Below are 16,858 nucleotides of genomic sequence, written 5' to 3'. Positions count from 1 at the left end.
ATGTTCAGAGCATGATTCCAACTGGTCCTTTCCTCAGGCATTAGCTCCTTTTCTACATCAGAAGCAGGAAGCCTGAGTGTGGGTCTGTCACATGAGGAAGCAATCGGACAGAAGAAAGTATGTTTAAACCCAGAAATCTCCAAAACCTTTTGTGAAAAAGGAATAGCATTTTACACCTACCTCCAGATGTACGCAGTAGAACTTGAGCAGGCGTTTGCGATATTGTAACAAAGTCAAAGGGATACCCTCCATTTAAAATCAGAACCTAACTACATATTTCCTGCCTGCAATTGTTATGAGCACAGCCTAAGATTACTAGAACTGAAAGAAAGAAGATAAAAATGTTTCCCTGATTTTTTCAGTTTGTTTACTTTGTGCATTTGACAGCACTTTGTAGATAGTCAGTTTCACTGTTCGCCCTGTGTAGTGAGCTAAGCCCTGATCCTGCCATTAGCTCTGGATTTGATTGCAGAGTTGAGGACTGAAGAACTTTCCCCTGTTGTTTGTGTGGGTTTTTTACCCAGAACCCCACGAGAGAAACAACACTTTAAAGAGGGAATTCAGGAGCAGGTGCCCATTATTCAAATCAGCATTGTCCCTTTAAGTTAGAAGGACAGAGAGCCCCAAACCAAACCCTTGTACCCAAACTTTCTTGAACACTAGCGAAGTTCAGACACTGATTTGCACAGTGCAGCTGGGCCTTCCTCCTACAGTAAAGTGGCTGAACTACACACCACATCATAACTCTCCTGCACTGAATATGGGTAAGTAGAATGGCCCAGAGGTACCTTTTCAACTCCAGCGCTTGATACCGACGCAGTGAGGGATTCAGATGTCAAGAAGCATGCCGATCCTGGCTCTGTTTGCACATGTCACACACTGAACTTCCGCACTGTGCAGATTACTATCCACTTGCTATATTCCCTGCTGACTGCAGCATGCAGGGGACACCACTGAGCAGTCAACATTTCCCCACAGGCACTACCTAGCAGTATCTGGGAAAGGACAGCAGTTCTCTGTGCTTAGAACAGGGGAGGGTATCTCCGGACTTATCTTCCCACACGTGGCCTGCAAGAGCATGAATTTGGTGGTGTATTTTCCCAGGAGTTAGGTGGGATTTTGTAATGGACACAGGGAAGCAGTTTGTCTTGATGGGTGGGAAGACACTAACATGGGGCTTCTCGCTTAGCTGACACACCACGGACTGAACCTAGGACCTCCAAAGCTACACCCATAAGTCTCCACAGCTTGAGCTAAAGGGACAGGCCCTGTAGCTGGGGGCTGCAACAGACTCACACCCAGTAGGGATCAGACACAAAGGAGAATGCATAACATACACCGAGCAGTGAATTACAAGGGCATGGAGCAGAAAAATGGTCTTTCTGCAACCTCTCCTCCTCAGTGCACCCACACAGGGGCAGCCATGATATGGATCCCAGCCCTCCAACTGTCCCCTGGCAGGTGGATACCTGCATTTGCACAGACCCCCACTGATTTCAATGTGGCTTAGTATGAGCATAGGGGCTTGCCCATGTGGAGTCGGTCAGGGCCAGGGCTCTTGCCCAACACTTGTATTTCTTGTTGGCAAATTTTAGTCTCCATTAGACACCCTCCGGGGTGTCGCTGAGTTGTGTTTTAAATATTAGCTTTAAATCCTGAAGGTTTGGAAGACCTGAGCACCCCACATTCACAACACAGTGTCTGGGGACCTTGAGGAGGTGGAAAGGGGGAATGAATAGAGAAAAGGTGCTGGAGGAGGATAAAAAGTGGAAGTGGCTTGCTAAACTTTTTAGAGTCAAAAATATACCACTGCCATGTTATTTAGGCAAAACCATTCTGACAAATAAATACTATATTAAATAACAGAAGTATCTATTTGTGGTGCATTGTAATTACTCATTCTACATTTGTGATATATTAGATCTTAGTTGCACAACAAGACGACATTTTAATGGGTCTGTTTGCAGCCTCTCTTGACGTAAAACATCGTGATAATACAAAAATCATAAGAACCAGGAAAATGAAACATCAGGTGGGATCACAAATGTGTGAGTTAAATGCAGCAAAAATCTTTATCAATTAACTCTGTTTGTAATTACATTCATGTTTTTGCATAGTTCTCAGATGTTGTTTTCTTTTAAAATCCTAACCTATTTTTCAAATTGATTTCATATGAATGGTTGGAGGCCCTGTGTCAGAGATCAGTTAATGCACCTTAGCTAAGCACAGGTTTTGTGAGAATGGTTCTTGCAGAGACTGATGTAGTGCGAACAATGGGGGAGGAGATGCTATTTATAAAAATGTTGCTTTCTGCACAATATATTGGGCAGAATCTAGAGGTCGGTGACACTCCAGAGCAAGAGCCAAGAGACCTAGTGTGATACCAAACCAGAAAGGATTAAGCAATTAGCAGGCTAAATGACACAAATTTAACCTTTAAAAACATATTACAAAAGTATATAAATTGTAATTAGGGCCATTCCTTATAAATAGCTAACAAAGCCATGTTAGATAGACTAGTGCTTTGAAATGTAGACTTCTATTGGTAGCGAAGTAGAAGAAGATAGTGACTGTATTTGTCCATGTTTACCTATATCTTGTCAGAGGTTAACAACGTTACTATATTCTATTGATCCAGAGACCAAAAGGGAATATTAACATTTAGATGAAACTTGGATGTAATAATATCATTGTCTACATTTCTCTTTGAAGTTTGTAGTAAACTGTCTATGAACTGCTGAAATGGTCAATTGCCTTATGATGATCAATGCAACTAATTACCTATGTATACACAGGAAACAGAATTGACTTCTAAGCCATAATGTTTATTACCTTTCTTTATCCAATTAATGCCTGCTGCATTAACTACTGTCAAGAGGTTAATGCAGCTTGCCAGAGATCTATAAATGAACTCTAGGGCCCCAATCCTGTATCTCAGATCTACTTAAGCTTGTTCAGGGGAAACTTGAGTCACAAGACTGAAGTCTCCAGCTCCAAGTCTGGATTACCCTGGTATTTCTCATGGAAGAATTTATACAAACTCTGCATATGAACTGCCTATTTGGATTATAACCTATGGAATTGATTCTGAAAGAACTTTTTGCAACTCAGTGGCTCACCATCTCTACTATGAACAGACCTAAGAACTTTATTCCTATCTGTATGTCCCCATTTGCTCAAAGTGTAATGGCTGCTCTAGAATTATAAATACGTCCAATGTAAAATTATACCTTAGTCTCTTGGGAAAAGAACCTCTCAACCTTTTCAATTAATTGCTTTGCTTTACTAGTTGTTTTAATCCCCTTGTTATGTAGGCACAAGAAGCTTTTACTGTACCTGTTCCAAATGGACCTGTATTGACTTCTGTTTTTAAAGCTATCACAAGTTGCAATCTCAGCCCTTTTAGAATCATGGAAATGTAAGGCTGGAAGAGACCATGAGAGGTCATCATGTCCAGCCCCCTATGCTGAGGCAGGACCAAGTAAACTTAGATGGTCTCTGACAGTTCTTTGTCTAACCTGTTCCTACAAAACCTCCAGTGTCAGGGATTTCCCAGTCTCCCTTGTAATTCCAGTCTCCCTTGGAAACCTATTCCAATGCTGAACTATACTTACAGTTAGAAAGTTTTTCTAATAACTAACTTAAATCTTCCCATTATTTCTTGTGCTACCTTCAGTGGACATGGAGAACAATTGATCACAGACCCCTTTATAGCAGCCATTAACGTATTTGAAGACTTACCAAGTCCCCGCTCAGTCTTCTTTTCCCAAGACTAAACAAGCCCAATTGTTTAACCTTTCCAGAGAGGTCAGGTTTTCTAAATCTTTTATCATTTTTGTTGTTCTCCTCTGGACTCTCCAATTTGTTCACATCTTTTCCAAAATGTGGTGCCCAGAACTGGACAAAATACTCCAGCTGTGGGCTCAGCAGTATGCAATGGAAAGGGATAATGACCGTCCGGGTCTTACATACAACACTCCTGTTAATACACCCAGAATAATTGTAGCTTTTTTTGCAACCGAATCACATTATTGCCTCATATTCGATTTTTGCTCCACTATAACCCCCGATCCTTTTCAGCAATGCTACTGCCTACCCAGTTATTCCCCATGTTGTAGTTGTGTACTTGATTTTATCTTCCAAAGCGTGGTACTTTGCACTTGTCTTTATTGAATTCCATCTTGTTGATTTCAGACCAAATAAAAGGGAAAGGTAGATGGGAAGCAAATGGGGAAAAGATGATTTGGGAGAGATGAGAGAAAATGCAGACTCTGCAATTGTTATTTTTTAATTATCTCTTCATTTTCTATGCTATCTGGGGGAGATAAATTTATTCTGGACGAATGAATCCAGCCCATCCTATTAGTTACCAAATGTTGTTACTTTTTAATAGCTGTTTGGTGGGCTATATGGAATGAGATGCTGACTGTCAGTCAAGTTACCAGTGGATGGGATGTGCACATCACCAAAACCCACTACCAGAACCGGTGCTAATTAGCATCCTCAGGCAAGGCCAAAAATTAAATGGATTTGGACTTGGAACTGTCAGCACTAGATTTTAAGGCCAGAAGGGACCATAAAATCATCTTGTCTGAAATCCTGTATAATACTGGCCATGCGTGATGTGCTCCCCAGGTTAGAAATGAGATGTGCTGGATTAGGAGCAAGTGGAGGAATCTTCCTATTTCCTAGATGTTCAGTGGCTAAGGAAAGAATTTCATTATCCAGAAAGGTCAGTCCAGCCCCTCTGTTTACCCAATGTATTTAATAGGAAAGTCATTTAATCTCTCTGTTCCTCAGTTTACTGACATAAATAGACCTGGTCAAATACTAGGCAAAAAACAATTAACAAATATTTCACAAGTATTGTGGCTTTGGTACAATTTTACCACAGTCTGTCAACGCAGACTCTTATATTGGTTCATCACTGTGACATCTGACTGCTTCCAGAACCTGAGCATTTGTGACTCAATCCCCAATCTGTAAAACGGGGATAATATCTGAGCTCTTTGGTGTTCACAAATTCACGGAGATTCAAAACTGGTTTGTATGACTTGGTCAAATAGCTGCATGCAGGGTGACTCTATTGAAACCAATGGGATCTTTGCCACTGACATGAATTGGGTAGGATTTCACCCCCAATGTCTAATATGTATACTCAATTCACCAATAATTTAGGGTGGCCAAGTTAAGAACAGGGATACTGAATACCAACATCAGATACATTACAAAGAATCCACAATCTGCCTTTATTAATACAGGCAGATTTCTTTTTAGCGCTGCAATTACATTAGTTGCTATGGATGAGAGATCAAATTTAAACTGACCCGTCAAAGAAACATACAAAATGTTCTGCTTCTTGACTTCACCCAGAAGACCACACTAGGCAGCATAAAAAGCAAACTATACAAAGCCCTGCTGAATGCATTTAAATAAATGACCCATTTAAACCAACAGACCTTCTGTGTGCTGCTGTTTGCAGCCAATCGGTTTCTCCTCTAATTGACCCTATTACTTTGCAAATGTACTTTTCTTTTATAAAAAGGGAAAGTAAAATAATTTAAAAAAACCCAAACACTAATTAAATAAGATTTGTGCCAATTCACTAGTCTAACACAGAGAACAATTTGTAACTATCCACTTCCAATGTAACAAATCCATCTAATATCAAAATACCGAATGGATTTGATGCTTTGCAATATACTGTACTGTACTTTTATTTGTGTTGTATTCAAGCAATTTCCCAAACCATGTTAACTGTATGCAATGTTCAACAACTGCACGAACAGTTGGTAAACTGGACCCTTTATATTTAATCTAATTGAGGACAGCATTACACAACTCATATTCAACTGCTAACGAATTGGTTGTCAAGAGTTTTAACATACTTAAAAGCCATTTTAGATTCAAATCACCATCTTGGCGGCCTTGTTAATTAAATTAGGTTAGGACAGCCAGAAGTAATGGGCATTACTCATTTCACATCAAGTTCTGGAAATGACCATCCAGCTGCATATGCATGGAACAGAGGAACAAAAATCACATCATCCAGCAATGGAAGAAACCTCTTAGGTCGTTGAGTCCATCTCCCTGCCAATGCATATTGCACCCTATTGGACAGTTTCTAGTCTAGTTTCAAATACTCCAAACAATGAGAGTCCATGATTCCTCTTGGGAGCCTGTTTCACAGTCTAAGATCTCACTGTTGGGAGAGGCCCTGTCCTAACAAAACACAAGCTTACGTTTAAGCACATTAATATTATTTTATTACAATAGTACCCAAAGACCCCAACCAAGATTAGGGGTCCATTATGCTAGATGTTGTACCAAAACACAGTAAGAGACAGTCCTTGTCCTGAAGAGCTTACCAACTAAACAGACAAAACTGACTGCGGTGGGAGGGGAAAACACAGATACAGAGAGGTGAAGTGACTTGGCCAAGGTCACAGAGCAGATTAGTGGCAGAAATGGAATAAAAGGTAGGGGTAACTTTAGTGGATCTAGGATGATTTACACCAACTAGGTCCAGGCCTCCTGAGTCTCATTCCAGTGGCCTAGTCCACTGGATCATGCAAAGGATCAATGGGACCATTCAGATTCTTATTGTTAAGTGCATGCTTAAATGCTTCACTGGTTTGGACTTCAAATATGCGGGTAGTCCCACTGAAATCAATAGGACTGCTCATTAAGTCAATGTAAATAAGGATGGAAGATTTGGGACATAAATTAAAAAATATATATATAAATGAGGGTAATACTTACAAAAGCACCTAAGTCTCATTTTCAAAAGTCTCTTAGGCACTAAGGTGATAAAAATCCATGTGATTTAGGCTACTATGTTACTTTGAAAGCTTTATCCATCCTTACCACCTCTCCAAACAGATAGCTATAATGTACTGGGAATGCAAAGTAAACATGCAGGGTGGTCTACTTGTTCCCAGACGGGAGCAATTATTAATGAGCCTCAACAGTGACCAGTCCTCCTGCCAAAAATTATTCTATATTTAGAAAACAGGAAACAATACAACACAAGTTATTGTGTCAGACAATAAAGAGTTGTTGGCAAGTATAAAAGCTTGACATAGTTCACAGATCTAAGAAGTCTACACAGAACAGTTCTTATACCTATTTAGTAGCATGCCAACGTTCCTTGTGTATCAATTCTATCAATCACCCAGCTCTTTCTCCTAAGACTATGTAACTAGCATGATACATGAGGTCTTACCCTGCTTAGAAAAAAGCACACATGTATTACCAAGTTGTCATCTATCAAGAAGCGACTTGTGAGAGCAGGATCAGAGTTTCCTCCAGAGCTGGGCCAAGACCAGGGGTGAGCAAACTTTTTGGCCTGAGGGCCACATTGGGGTATAGAAATTGTATGGCGGGCCATGAATGCTCACAAACTTGGGGGTAGAGGTGCGGGACGGGATGAGGGCTCTGGCTGGGGCGCGGGCTCTGGGGTGGGGCCAGAAATGAGGAGTTCAGGGTGCGGGAGGGGGCTCTGGGTTGGGGTGCAGGGGGGTGAGGGCTCTGGGGTGGGGCTGGGGATGAGGGGGTTGGGGTGAAGGAGTGGGCTCCAGGCTGGGACCGAGGGGTTTGGAGGGTGGGAGCGGGATCAGGGCTGGGACAGGGGGTTGGGGTACGGCGAAGGGGTGTGAGGGCTCCGTCTGGGGGTGTGGGCTCTGGGGTGGTACTGGGGATGAAGGGTTTGGGGTGCAGGAGGGTGCTCCAGGCTTGGACCGAGGGATTCAGAGGGTGAAAGGGGGATCAGGGATGGGGCAGGCTGCTGAGGGGTGAGGGCTCTGGGTGGGGTGCTGGCTCTGGGGTGAGGCTAGGGATGAGGGGCTTGGGGTATAAGAGGGGGCTCTGGGCTAGGATCAAGGGGTTCAGAGGGCAGAAGGGGGATCAGGGCTGTGGCAGGGGATTGGGGTGTGGGACGGGCTCAGGGGTGCAGGCTCTGGATGGCGCTTACCGCAAGCAGCTCCCGGAAGCATGTCCCCCGTCCAGCTCCGAGGCATGGCCAGGTGGCTCTGCGCGCTGCCTCGTCTACAGGCACCACCCCTGTAGCTCCCATTGGCTGGGAACCGTGGCCAATGGGAGCTGCGGGGGCAGCCCCTGTGGACAGGGCATCGCGCAGAGCCATCTGGCCGTGCCTCCGCGTACTACGCAGGAGCCAGAGGGGGGTCATGCCGGCTGCTTCCTGAGAGCCATGCGGCGTGGGTAAGCCCCCAACCTCACTCCCTGACTGGAGCTGAGGGCTGGATTAAATGGTCGGAGGGGCCAGATGTGGCCTGCGGGCCGTGGTTTGCCCACCCCTGGCCTAGACTATGAGTGTTGATCCTTTGAGACACCATGTTCCCCAGAAATGTGAAGACAAAGTGTTTGCAACAGAAGTGACTTTACAGAACTTCTTGGCAGTGTGGGGTAGCTGAATTGGTCCCAGGATATAAGACAGATAAGCTGAGTGAGGTGACATGTTTTTATTGGACCAGCTTCTGCTTACACAGAGCTGAGAGCTTAGGGTAAGGTCAGAGCTCTGGAGAAGATAAGATAAGATAAGAAGATAAGATAAGAGCTCTGTAGAAGCTCGGAAGCTCATCTCTCTCACCAACAGAAGCTGCTCTGATAAAAGATATGACCTCACCCACCTTGTCTTTACGAAACGTGGATGGTAAAGGGTTTTTTATCCTGTACTATAAAACATAAAGCCAAATTCTTTAGATAAACTGCTTTATGGGACCAGAAACTGCCTTTTAATGTGCATATTATATCAATTTAATTAGCAAATTACCTTGCTTGTACTGATTTACTAATCTTCTCTAAAATATAAGGTGCTTTGTTATCTAAAGCTATAAAATTAGTGACCGAAATAAACCTGTTATCCTGTGTTTATATGGCTGCTTTATTTGCTCTTCACAAAAGCAAATCCAAAGGCATCAATAAAGACCAATAATTAGGAAGAGATCATTAACAATGTATTTTTTGTTCACTCTTGGTCTTCTGCAAAATCTGATCTGTGAGAAAACTTACTTATGTGTTTACTAGACACAGGGGCTGATTATGACCGTATTTCTACTGATCAAAGGAGTAACAACTATATAAGCTGTCCTCGCTTACAGACAGCCCCCCAACCTGAAGCAAATACTCACCAGCAACTACACATCACACAACAAAAACACCAACCCAGGAACCAAACCCTGCAACAAACCCCAGTGCCAACTCTGTCCACAAATCTATTCAAGGGACACCAGCATAGGACCTAACCACATCAGCCTGACCATCAGAGGCTTGTTCACTTGCACATCTACCAATGTGATATATGCCATCATGTGCCAGCAATGCCCCTCTGCCATGTACACTGGCCAAACCAGACAGTCTCTACGCAAAAGAATAAATGGACACAAATCTGACATCAGGAATTATAACATTCAAAAACAAGTAGGAGAACACTTCAATCTCCCGGGTCACTCAATAATAGACCTAAAAGTGGCAATTCTTCAACAAAAAAACCTTCAAAAACAGACTCCACCATGGAGTCTGCAGAACTGGAATTAATTTACAAACTGGACACCATCAAATTAGGCCTGAATAAAGACTGGGAGTGGTTGGGTCATTACAAAACCTAATTTCCCCCTACTGTTACTCACACCTTCTTGTCAACTGATTGAAATGGTCCACTCTCATTACCACTACAAAAGTGATTTTTCCTCCCTTGGTATCCTACTGTTAATTGAATTATCTTGATAGACTGACCTTTCACTTGGTAAGGCAACTCCCATCTTTTCATGTGCTGTGTATTTATACCTGCTACTGTATTTTACACTCCATGCATCTGATGAAGTGGGTTCTAGCTTACGAAAGCTTATGCCAAATAAATGTGTTAGTCTCTAAGGTGCCACAAGGACTCCTCATTGTTTTAACAATATAAAAGTGACCTAAGATCCAAAGTAGGCCTCATATTGCTTACCAATTTGTACAAGACTAATAGGAACAGTTTAACTATGGTAATCAATTACATTATCATCCTTTGAATGAAAAGCTGGGGATACAGGACCCCTCTACCTAAAAGTGCAGCTATACACTGAAAAATGCCTGTAGAAATGGCCTGGTGGACTTCCATTTTTGTTTTTGAATTATTTTATATCAGAAGTGCTCTGTTTATGACTTACAATGTGGTTTTTCCGAACTACCAGTCCTACAAGCTCACTACGATCTTGAATAAACTCACACAGAAAAATTATAAAAGACAAAAAACACCATGTCACCCCTGGGTGAATACTTTTCACAAAACAATCACTCCATATCTGATCTGCTGGTCCTCAAAGGAAACCTGCAAAACACTGTCAAAAGACAATTCTGGGTGCTTAAATTCATAACTTTGCTAAACACTGAAAAATCATGGTCTTATTAAAGACACTGGATCCATCACTTATTACAAAAAATTTGTAACCCACTAACCCCTCTTTTTTGTCTTATGCCTGCAGAGGTGTTAACTGGCCAGGGCTCCGTGAATGGTCTCTTACAATATGTGTGAAATACTTATGCTAAACAATCTGTCCCAACTTCCTTTTAGCTGTGACACTCTGAGTACCTTTCCCAGACCTGAAGAAGCGCTCTGTGTCTGGTCTCTTTAAGCTACAAAAGTTGGTCCAGTAACAGATATTACCTCACCCACCTTGTCTCTGTAATATCCTGGGACCAATGTGGCTACAGCAACTCTGCAAACAACAATGGAAGAGTTCAGCAAAACTCAAACTTCTGGAAGCCCAGGAATACACAGGACAAAATTAAGCTTATCCAAACCACCTAGCACTGGTAATAGCCACCTTCTTATAGGTGGAAGTGGTACCTTTTGTGCATGTGTGAAGGGATTGTTAAATTTGGCAAGTGTGGTATAGTGTTTCTGGGAAGCTTGCTCAGTGTTTTAGGGTACGACAGGTGCAGGTCGTGCCTGTCCACTACAACGAAAAGGCCAAGAGGGTGTGTGTGTGTTATGGGTGACGTGGGGCTTCATTCAAAAATGTCTGAGTTAAGGTTGTGTGGCCATTTACCATACCTGTGTATTTCTTGGCTTTCAGACGTTTGACTTTTGCTGAACTTGATGTTCTGGATGGGCACAGGAGTGTTGTATGTAAAGCATGGGAAGTAACTGTCCCACCCTTCGCGGCACTGATGAGGCCTCAGCTGGAGTACTGTGCCCAGTTGTGGGTGCCGCACTTTGGGAAAGATGTGGACAAATTGGGGAGTGTCTAGAGGAGATCAACCAAAATGATAAAAGGTTTAGAAAACCTGACCGCTAGGAATAGGGCTGGCAATTATGGTTGGATGTAGTCCTGGGAAGTTTAATCAGGTGACATAATCTTTAATTAAAGATTAATATTTAATTTCTGGAGACTCCAGGGCAACCCTGGAGGGTTGGCAATCCTACTGAGGAAAGCTTAACAAAATTGGGCATCAGCAGGATAGCAGGCTCAGGAGTGTAAGTGGCCCATTCATCTCAATTAGATATTCCCAGCTGAAAAAGAATATCCTATGGAGATTAATACAGCCTGAAACAATAGCTCTGTGATAAATGAACGGCGGGGGCGGGAGGGCAGCTCCCTTTAATGGACACCCAACTAGCCAGGTAGCTATAAAATCCCTCTTAGTAGCTGTTCTCTACTTGCTTTACCTGTAAAGGGTTAAAAAGTCCACAGGTAAAAGGAAAGGAGTGGGCACCTGACCAAAAGAGCGAATGGGAGGGCTACAACTTTTTAAAATTGGGAAAAACTTCCCTTTGTCTGTTCTGTTGTTTTTCTCTGGAGAGAGGGGACAGAGCAGAGACAGGGCTGGGACTATGCTGTAAAAAGCTTTTTCTCAGATATGGAAATCATCAGATCATACCTAAAACCTACTCATAAATCAGAAAATGTCTAGAAAGACACGATTAGGTTTATTTCTGTTTATTTCTTATTGACTCCTCTGTGCTAACCCCAAATGCTTTTGTTTTGCTTGTAACCTTTAAACTGGACCTCAAGAAGGTTATTTGTTATGTTAAATTTTTGGTAAGTGTTTTTTTTAAAATCTAGCAAAAGCCTAAGTTCCAGATGTATTTTCTTTCTTTTTGTTTTTAATAAAATTTACCTTTTTTAAGAACAGGATTGGATTTCTGTGTCCTAAGAGGTTTGTGTATATGTTATTTAATTAGCTGATTTCCTTTGTTTTCTTTCTCAGCTCTTCCCCGGAGGGGGGGTGAAAGGGCTTGAGGGTACCCCACAGGAAGGAATTCCCAAGTGTGCCTTCCTGGGTTCCAAGGGGTTTTGCATTTGGGTGGTGGAAGCATCTACCCATCCAAGCTCAGAGAGAAGCTGTAACCTTGGGAGTTTAATACAAGCCAGTATTAATTTTTAGAATCCTTGGGGGCCCCCACCTTCTGCACTCGAAGTGCCAGAGAGGGGAATCGGCCTTGACAAGCTCTGTGATGTGTGAAGTTTCCTTTTCAGTCAGTGTGTGTTCCCTCCCTACCCCTCAGGTCAAGCATGTCCGTTCTCAGCTCCTCACCCCAGGCTCAGCAGCATGTTCTTGGTGCATGTTCTGAGCATACCTGTTCTCAGTTCCCCACCCAGACAGGCAGAGCACCCTCAGATCCTGGCTTACATGGGGGGCATTAGGCAGAGGGATTCAGACACCCAAAAAAGGCTCACATAAGGAGGGGCATGGAATTGGTCTCAAGGCTCCCCAGGGGGTCACTGACCCCCAGATAAAATGAGGGGGTTAGAGAGTGGGGCTCAGACACCCCCAAAAAGGCAAGGCCCCCCAGATCCTGGCACACACAAGGGACCAGGGCTCAGACATCCCTGGGGGCAGGGACACCCAGATCCCAGCTTATATAAGGGAGGCAGGGAGACTGGCTCAGACAGGCAAGTCCCCTCCAGAGCCTGACTCACATGGGGAGCAGGCAAAGGGGTTAAAACCCCTGTAGATGGGTTGGGCCCCTCAGATCATGGCATACACATAGGAAGGGAATGTGGGGTTGCCAGGTGCCCTGCCCCTATTCTCCCCCATTTTGCCCTTCCCCCTCCTCCATTCCTACCCCAAGTCCCTATCCCCTCCCCAGCACCCGATCCCCGAACCCTCTCCACCGTTCCCACCTACCCCATTCACGCCCAACCACCCTCCACTCCCAGTGAGCATTTGCTTGTGTGGTTTATTTTCTTTGCAAAACATAGTTTTAGCATCTTCTCAATATTCTGCTGCATACACATTACGGTCCTCCAAAATCATAGAAATGTTGGCACCTCAGGAAGTCAGCAAAGTCCAGCCCCCTGCATTGAGGCAGGACCAAGTAAACCCAGACCATCCTGGAAAGGTATTTGCCAACCTGTTCTTAAAAAAACATCCCATGATGGGGATTCCACAACCTCCCTTGCAAGTCTGTTCCAGAGTTTAACTATCCTTATCATTAGAAAGATTTTCCTAATATCTAACCTAAATCTCCCCTGCTGCAAGTTACGCCCATTACTTCTTGTCCTACTTTCTTTCAGTGGACATTGAGAAAAATTGATCACAGCAGCCCTCTATAGCAGCCCTCCATATTTGAAGACTGTTACCAGGTGTCTCCTCAGTCTTCTTTTCTCAAGACAAACCATGGCCAATTTTTTAAAATCTTTCCCCATAGATCAGGTTCACTAAAACGTTTGACATTTTTATTGTTGTCCTCTGGACTCTTTCCAATTTGTTCATATCTTTCCCAGAGTGTGGCTCCCACAACTGGACACAGTACTCCACCTGAGGCCTCACCAGTGCTGAGTAGAGCAGGAGAATTACCTTCTGTGTCTTACATACAACACTCCTGTTAATACACCCCAGAATCATATTCGCCTTTTTCACACCTGTATCACATTATTGGCTCCTATTCAATTTGTGATCCACTATAACCCCCCAATCCTTTCCAGCAGTACTCCCACCAAGCCAGTTATTGCCCATTTTGTAGTTGTGCATTTGAGTTTTTTGCTTCCTAAGTGTAGTAATTTGCACTGATCTTTAAGGAATTTCATCTTGTTGAATTCAGACCAGTTCTTCAATTTTTCAAGGTCGTTTTGAATTTCTAATCCTGTCCTCCAAAGTGCTCCCAGACTGGTGTCATCCACAAATTTTATAAGCATACTCTCCACTTCATTATCCAAGCTGTTAATGAAAACATTGAATAGTACCAAACCCAGGACTAACCCGTGCCTGCAGGATCTCACTAGATGCACCCTCCCAGTTTAACAGCAAGTCATTGAAAGCTAGTCTTTGAGTATGGTCTTTCAACTAGTTGTGCACCCATCTTGTAGTATTTTCATTCAGAGCACATTTCTCAAGTTTGCTTATTATAGAATATTGTGGGACTGTGTCAAAATTCAATATATATATATATATATATATATATACACACTTACTAAATTCAGAACACATATACAGTTTCCCCCCCATCCAGTGTCCTGTCAAAGTAGGAATTTAGGTTGGCTTGGCATGATTTGTTCATGACAAATCCATGCTGCCTATTCCTTATAACTCAAGATCATTATAAAGTGATTGTTTAATAATTTGTGTCAGTATTTGTCCAGGTATTGAAGTTCAGTTGACAGATCTATAATTAGTGAAGTTCTCTTTGTTCCCCTTTTTAAGATTCTATCGTTGTCTTTTGGTAGTCCTCACTTCATAGAGAAGGACTGGAGCAATATGCCTGCTTTTTTTCTTCAGCCTTTTGGCATGGATTGGATTTGAACGCAGAGAGCCTGAGGTGGATGCTCTGCTTCAATGACTGTCACACACTTCAGAGCCTTCCAGCTCTACTGGTAGCTTTTCAGATAGTTAGCCTTTCTCTCTGCTCAAGTCCAGTGTAATTCTTATTGTGCCTATCTGGAGATGCAATCCCTTTGTCAAATAATGTTTTAATTTGCTTTCCCTGGTGGGTGCCGCACACTCTGTTGGGGTAACCCTCAAGTGTCTGAGATGCTGATGCGATGATCTGAGCCCTAGTCTGATCTCTGTCTGTGAGCTAAAAAGCATTGCCACAATGTGTCAATGTTATGAGAAGCTGGTTGTGGTTTTTTGCCATGGGGGCTGTATCTCAGGGGCCCCTCGGTCAAATAGCCCCAGATTTGGATTGCTAACCTTACCATGTGTGCCATGAGGTACATCAAATTTCAGGACAGTCCAATTTACCATATATTAGAGCACTTAGAACAGCTGAGCTTTAAACAGAAAGCTGGTCTTATCCTTCACTATAGCAGAGCTGTCACTGCTAGAATTAAATCCGTCAGAACTTATCTGTAGCACTAAGTAAGCAGTGGAACAGATCTATTGTGAGTTAGTGCAGCGGACTGGAGAGAGTTATGTCTACACGCAGGTTTTGTCATGGATCATTTCACCAAAGGCATATCACTTGTCTCCATTGCTTTATTTATACCAGCAGATCATACTGAACCCCTACCTACACCTTATGGGTATTGCAAGACTGCCTTATTTGTAAAGTGTGTTGAGATCCTCCGGATGAAAGGTGATGTAGATGTGCCAAATATTTACCTTATAAAACAAGCAAGGAGGTGGAGGGTTTTAAAAAGAATTGGGGTAAACATGCAAAAAAATCCATTTAATGCAAAAGGGATTTAAAACCACAAAACAAACAAGACATCTAACCAATGCTGTCAGGACATTGCACAAGAACATAATATTTCTGGTTTAATTATACTGCAGAATGTTCACCCACTGGTAAGAAAAGGCAAACTCACACCCATTACTGTGATCAAACAAGGACCCCTGAGCAGAAGAGTTGCCATGTTATTAGACATCACCCCAGGCAGCAGACATAACCAGACAGGAAACTCTCATTATAGTTGCTAGCACCTCTGTCTTGGCAAAAAGTGAAAGTGTTTGCATTGCAGAATAATGAGCTCGACATCGCTTTAAGGGCAATTGAATGCAACTAAAATTTTATGTTACACTTTTAAATACATCAACAGAGAAAGATGTTTCAAACTTGTGCCCTGATGTGCTGACGTCTACCAGCTGGTGGTGGATTTGCACTCTTTATATCTTTGCCATTAGCTGATTGATGCAAAAAATCACTACATAAGTTATGTTATCTTAATACTTTTGTTAAAAGAGTGTGATCAGTTATTTAGGTGGCGATATCAAACTGGTATCAGTTTAATCAGTTTTGTCACAAAGCAAGTACTAGTTACACAGTAAAAATAAAAAAAGACACACCAGTTCCTAGCTGTCCCTTTCCATAGGACATGTTACATTTTAAAGCTTAGAATTAACAAGGCTTCTTTTGCAAACTTCTAAACAGTGTCCAAGTGATCTAATATTTAGTGTGCAACTGTGACCCTAAGATCCCTTCAATGCCAGTTAGTAAAGAGGTCACTGTCTTGTAACAGCAACTCCTACAGGCGTGACAAACTCACTACACCTAACACAAGGCTGTCTTAGTATTTGTCTGTAAAGAAGGTTGTGTGAGGGATCAAATCAAAGTTTATATTATACTGTCATTATAAGTGCTGCGTTATGTACGTACGGGTGACACTTACGAAGTTGTATGTCTATACTATAAATATGTGTAAGGCATGTAACCAGGCGGGATTGATCAACAAGTTTGTCCTAGACAAATGAATGTTGGCTTGTCTGTCTGCCTGTGTTTCCAATGTAAGTCAAGCATTGTAAATGGCCAAACACAATGGAAACTGTATTTCCATGTAAGTCAACAGGAAAAGCCAGGTTGATGAGGATGGGGGATGTTGCAGGGGAAGACACTAGAGACTAAAACCACAGGGAGTTGTCTTGTCTCTGGGGTTGAAACAATGAGTCCTGGGGCTATATAAGCACAAGCAAA

The 16,858-nt window shown here is 42.7% G+C and overlaps 1 protein-coding gene across 1 annotated transcript in view; it reads right to left on the bottom strand.

Annotated features, from left to right (window-relative positions):
• Positions 1-16,858, bottom strand: part of FAM135B (family with sequence similarity 135 member B) — a 327,919-nt gene that overhangs the window by 34,286 nt on the left and 276,775 nt on the right. The gene's annotated exons all lie outside the window — the stretch shown is intronic.

The sequence above is a fragment of the Chelonia mydas genome, chromosome 2 (genome assembly GCF_015237465.2).
Source record: "Chelonia mydas isolate rCheMyd1 chromosome 2, rCheMyd1.pri.v2, whole genome shotgun sequence".
Taxonomy (NCBI): domain Eukaryota; kingdom Metazoa; phylum Chordata; order Testudines; family Cheloniidae; genus Chelonia; species Chelonia mydas.
This window is presented reverse-complemented; position numbering and strand designations above follow the sequence as displayed.